The sequence below is a fragment of the Lathyrus oleraceus genome, chromosome 6 (assembly GCF_024323335.1).
Source record: "Lathyrus oleraceus cultivar Zhongwan6 chromosome 6, CAAS_Psat_ZW6_1.0, whole genome shotgun sequence".
Classification (NCBI taxonomy): domain Eukaryota; kingdom Viridiplantae; phylum Streptophyta; class Magnoliopsida; order Fabales; family Fabaceae; genus Lathyrus; species Lathyrus oleraceus.
Window position 1 is genome coordinate 241,581,398 of NC_066584.1, and position 6,000 is coordinate 241,587,397.

The window sequence follows — 6,000 nt, forward strand, 5'->3', positions numbered from 1 at the left end:
GCTAAGCCTTCGCTAGGCGAGGCAGGGGCGAACGTGACAGTCGCTGATTTTTCTGTTTTGTTCTATGCTTATCTGATCTGTTTTATTCTAACCATGCGTTATTTTGCCTGACATTCCTACCGCTGTGTTTCTTTTGTGGTGTAATTCTCGATTGCACCCTGATTTGGTATTCTGACCTGTTTGTTGAATTTTGTAAGGGTTCACATACTCCCGGAGAAAGTAGCTTGCTAGGTATTCCACTTTATTTGTGGGATACCCTTGTGGAGATTCACCCTAATTACCTAATTGATTATAATGTGGACCTAATTACCTAATTGATTACAACTACCTAATTGATTGTAAAATGTTGCCTTTGAATATGTGATCTTGGACCTCTCTTTGTTGCCTTACAGTATTACGGTATTATGGTCATGTCCCGCGAATGTGGGGATACATTTAGCAAAGACCCTTCGATTAAATCATCATGTCCCTATAAAATAAATCATTGTCCCTCGGATGTTGCTTGCGAATATATGATTTTGTCCCTCGGTGACCCGTCGTTGTAGCATACGGTTAATGATGATCGTCCCTTCGAATGCTAAGGTATCCTTACAGATGTTGCCTTCAATGACCAATCGATGACCCTACGATGACCCTTTTACATCCAAAGGATAAAACTACTTACTTCTCAATAGTAAGGACAGTTTTACCCTCATAAGGATAGGAAATGCCCATAAAGGCCTTGGGTAGGTATAACTCTTAATTGCCGGCTCACAACCTAAAACATTTTTCATACCTCACACTTTGCGAATACTAGAAAATCACCACTTGGTATACATTCATACTAGAATCATTGCCAAGTTATATTTTTCTAAACCGCTTTCAAAATTAAACGAGATAAATACTTTGTATACATTCGTACAAGAATCATTACAAAGTTAAACTCTCTTTTCAAAACATTTTTTAAGCAATTCACAAACACTTTTTTCAGACAAACATAAGTGATCCAGCAATTAAGAGCCCATGGATAACCATGGATACAAAGGGTGCTAACACCTTCCCTTTGTATAATGTACCTCCCGAACCCAAAATCTAATTAAGGTCTTTCCTGTTCTTTTCCACCTTTCCTTATTGGATAAAAGAAAAGTCGGTGGCGACTCTTGCTATCCGCGACATTTGCTTTCCAAAGCAAAAACACATTCAAAGTCAGTTCACCGTATGACAGAACTGGCGACTCTGCTGGGGATCCTTAAAAAGAGAGGTTGCCTTAAAAAACAAGATCACTTATTTGAATTGTCCGATTTACTTTTAAGGGATTGCTTGGGTATTTTATGCTTGAGTGAAAGAAACTGCACCCGGATCTAGTGTACCTTAGGTAAGTAGCAATAGATCATCGCGACTATCCGGCGTATACTGGAATGGTCAAAATGATGGCTATGGTTAATGTGACACTTTGGATGTCCTGATGTTCCTCATGTTTACTTGAGGAAAAATTTGGCTTCCGCGTGGTGGCATCAAAGCATTAACCAGACCTTTAGAACCCTAATTGACTCATCCTAGCCATTAGAAAGTAGTGAGATAACTGACTTCGGTTCCGACTGGGGTTGGTTGAGACTCGATACTACACTCTTTGAGATTGGACTTTAGGGAAGCTTCGGTCAACCACTTGGTGTTGCACTGAAGTGGACTTAAAGGAAGGTCAATGATTTGAGATCCTTCTAGAACCCGGTTACTATTCTAGGACAGGTGGAACCAACCAAACTTCAGTGGGGAGGGTACTTACCTATGGAACTCATGCAGGCCTTAAAACCTAAGAATGATTGTTGTGTGACTTGTTTGTGATTGTTACTTATCTAACATCATAACATCATAACCTCATAACATCATAACATCATGGCATTGTACTAACCATTTCAAGGACTTCAAACATTGAAAACATTTCATACATTGCATAGCATAACATCACATTGCATAACAGGTACTCTAAAGGGATCAATGTTCTCACGGTTTTCCTGCCAACAGAAAAATGGCTCTCGAACAAACTATCAAAGATCTCCAGGCTCAGAATGCTCAATTCCAGGAGATGATGCTGAGCTTATCCAAGGGGCAGGAGGAACTGAAGGCTCTCTTGCTCGAGAAGAAGAAAGACCAGAAACCTGTGAGTTACATTAACCCGGGAAGAAGGCGTAAAGGACAGGTTGCAGGAGTCAAGATCAGAATGCCGAAGGATCAAGAAGAGGGGATAGATTTAGAAGATGAGAATGTTGATCCTTTCAGCCAGGAGGACGAAGATGAGAATTATGAGAATGAACAGTACTCTCCAAAAGATGATAAATATAGGTTGCTGGAAGAACGCATGCTAGCTATGGAGGGTCAGAAGGCGCCCGGTCTGGATTTCGAAGGCTTAGGTCTGGTCTCTGATGTGGTCATTCCGCGCAAATTCAAGGTCCCCGCTTTCACTAAGTATGATGGTGTGTCTTGTCCTCAGATGCATCTGAGAGCTTATGTGAGAAAGATTCAGCCGTATACCACTAATAGGAAACTATGGATCCATTTCTTCCAAGAGAGTCTGTCTGGCACACAGTTAGAGTGGTATTATCAGCTCGAGAGCTCTAACATCCACACCTGGACTGATTTAGCAACAGCTTTCTACAAGCATTACCAGTATAATTCTGAATTAGCGCCTACTCGGCTACAGTTGCAGAATATGACAATGGGCTCTAAAGAAAGCTTCAAAGAATATGCTCAGAAATGGAGAGATTTGGCTGGCAGAGTCAAACCCCCTATGACTGATCGAGAATTAGTAGACATGTTCATGAGCACACTGACTGGCCCATTCTACAGCCATCTTTTGAGAAGTTCCTCATCGGGTTTCACTGAACTTATATTAACAGGTGAACATGTTGAAAGTGGCATTCGAAGTGGAAGGATACATGCGACTACCTCTGATCCTCCGGAGACTCCTAATGTTATCACTGCTCCTCTGCCTAATCATGACAAGACTGTCAATGCTGTAGAAGATGCTGATAGCAATTGCGACTTGGATAGCTGGATTTTCCCAACAATTGGTGACGGACTCGACAATTGGAAGGCTGAAGACACTATCCCGATTTCCTTTAGTCTGGAGTAATTGTTATTGTCTATTTTAGTGTTGCAAATTTTTTAATTTTTACGATTGAACTTCTTAAAGCATTGTGTCTATGCCCGGGGCACAATAGCTAATTTGTTAAGGGTTTTGTCATTTTCATAAGCATATTCACATTCAATAAATCAATGGACCTTTTTGCATTCAAATATTGCGCTCTTTATCTTTCTTGTCATCTTTCAAATAAGCTATGTTTTCTTGCACACACTCACGTAACGAATTGCAGATCCATATCCACTCTGGATCTTGTTGGTAATAACTCTGCTACTGTTCATTATGACTTTGAAAATCCGATCTACCAAGCCGAGGATGGAAGTGAGGAAGATTGTGAAGTACCTGAGAACTTGCCAGACTATTACTGCAAGAAGAAAAGACCATACGGCCGCAGGAATAATCAATTGAAACTGTGAATCTGGGTACTGAAGTAGACAAGAAAGAAGTCAAAATAGGAGCAGGCTTGGAAAACAGTGTCAAAGAAAGATTGAGTCGGATGTTACGTGACTATGTAGAGGTTTTTGCTGGAAAAATCAAGAGATGATATGGAATGATGAAGAAGCTTTTGACAAAATCAAGAAGTATCTCCAAGAACCTATAAATTCGATGCCACCAGTTGAAGGAAGACCTCTAATCATGTATTTGACCGTGTTAGAAAATTCAATAGGGTGTGTGTTGGGGCAACATGACGAGTCTGGTCGAAAAGAGCATGCAATATACTACCTTAGCAAAAGGTACCGACTGTGAAACAAGATACTCACAGCTCAAGAAAGCTTGTTGTGCTTTGGCTTGGGCTGCTCGCCGACTAAGACAGTATATGTTGAATCATACCACTTTATTGATTTCTAAGATGGATCTTATCAAATATACATTTGGAAAACCTTCTCTCTCCAATTTGAACAACAAGATGATTACTGAACTTTGCACGCAGTTCGAAATAAAACACCATTACTCTTCTCCGTACCGGCCAAAGATGAATGGCGCCGTAGAAGCTGCTAATAAGAATATTAAGAAGATTATACAAAATATGACAGTAACATACAAAGACTGGCATGAGATGTTACCCTTTGCTCTTCATGGTTATCGCACTTCGGTGAGCACTTCGACAGGGGCAACTCCTTTCTCTTTGGTCTACGGAATGGAAGCTGTTTTACCAGTGGAAGTTCAGATTCTCTCTCTAAGAATTATGAAAGAGGCAGGTTTAGACGAGGATGAATGGATTCAGAATCGACTCGATCAGATAAATTTGAATGATGAAAAGAGACTCGCGGCTGTTTGTCATGGGCAGATATATCAGAAGCGCATGACCAAGGCATTTAACAAAAAGGTCAAGAGACAGGTGTATCAAATTGGTGACTTGGTGATCAAGCGTATCATTCTACCACAAAGTGATCCCAGGGGCAAATGGACTCCCACATACGAAGGGCCATTTGTAGTTAAGAAGGTATTCTCTGGTGGAGCCATGATACTCGCTACAATGGATGGCGAGGACTTCCCACATCCCGTGAACGCAGACATAGTTAAAAAATACTACGCATAAAAGAGACCCGCTAGGTCGACGTACCTAGGCAAAAGTAAGGGCATCCCGGCGAACCAAAAGGGTTCGGGCAAAAATTAGGGATAAACATATAAAAATGCACACCCGGCAGGTCGAAAACCTGAAAAGGCGGCTTAGGCAAAAAAGGGTATCCTGGTGGACTGAAAACCTGAAAAGGCGGTCCAGGAAAAAATTAGGGATTAAAAGCGTATGACTATGTCCCTTTCTCAGTCAGCTTCACCCAAGTCAAAGGGACTGAACAAGCCAATCACTTCTATCCGACAGCAGGAGATGAGACGCTTGAAGACATAATGACAGTAGCAGAATTAAAATCAATAGGACTTTTCCTTCATAGCTTTTTCTTTATGTTCTCGACAATTTCCTCTTACTAGGGTTTCTGTCCCCGTGTATTCAAAATTGCATGTTTATAGGCCCTCTTTCAAAATCAACACAACTTTACTCCCAAAAAGATGCTTTTACTTTCTCTGTTTTGTTTGTGTAAACGTCCATTGATTTAATTTGAATTGATATATGCATTTGAATATGATCGATGTTTATCAAAATACATGCACAAAACGGAAATAGCAATTACTAAAAGACTTCAGGATCGAGGAGAAGGTCTAACCATGCTTTCCAACGAATCCGGTTGCTAATCCTATTCCCCAGCATAAACCAGTTACTCCCCAAAAGGAATTGGCATCGCTAGACAGACGGATCATCTCCTCCATCCCCCAGCCAGACTCTGTTAAATATCTCTACCATCAGACAGAAATCAAGTATCCCTAGCTAAGAGAGGGTCCTCGATACAAATGTTTCCAACCAGAATATTGGGATTTATTTTCCCCTGGAAGAACCTTCCTCATGCATAGTTCATTCATTACATCATTTCACAGCATACGCATGCCTACAACATTCGCATTTATTTCCGAAAGCATAAAACATCTCATGCATCATGACATGGCTTGAAGCTAACTTTATTTTTCAGGTTAATTATCCTCCTGATACAGTCAAAACAAAGGTCCATTCAGACAGACATCTTTATCGATTACGTTAAAGATTCAAATACATCTCTCAGATATAGTCTATATGAACAGTCATTCTGACAAGCATTCTGATATCCTCCTAATGGTGGCATCTTTAAGCCCACCCCAAATATTTATTGCAGATACAACATATACAAGCATTATCAGATATAGCCTAACGTACGGTTCATTCTGATTCAGCTCAACATATGACCTTCAACTATTCCAATACGGTCTAGCGTACGACCCATTTGGATATTCATTTTCTCAGATACTACCTAGCGTACGGTACATTCCGAGGTGTAGTCTAGCGTACGACTACT